The sequence below is a fragment of the Cryptotermes secundus genome, unplaced genomic scaffold (genome assembly GCF_002891405.2).
Source record: "Cryptotermes secundus unplaced genomic scaffold, Csec_1.0 scaffold635, whole genome shotgun sequence".
In the NCBI taxonomy this organism is placed as follows: Eukaryota; Metazoa; Arthropoda; class Insecta; order Blattodea; family Kalotermitidae; genus Cryptotermes; species Cryptotermes secundus.
Window position 1 is genome coordinate 885,730 of NW_019733328.1, and position 272 is coordinate 886,001.

A 272-nucleotide genomic window follows, 5' to 3' on the forward strand; every position below is an offset into this window, starting at 1 on the left:
GTGCGTGCTAGATCAGCCACGCTCACACCTCGTTCTCGCTTTTCAATGATTTTTACGTTTCACTTCTATGGTTATTTTTATTCTCTTATTGCTGTCTTTTTGCGGCTTTTTCTTCGGGGACATTTTTGCAAGGGTTATTAAACTTTGCACAAAAAATGACAAATAATATGTCTGAACACAAGTTTGGAAAAATGTGTGATCACAAGCAACACTAAGATGCTAGCGGCACGAGTGCTAAACACAGACTGATGTAGCAAGCGCACAATCCGGGA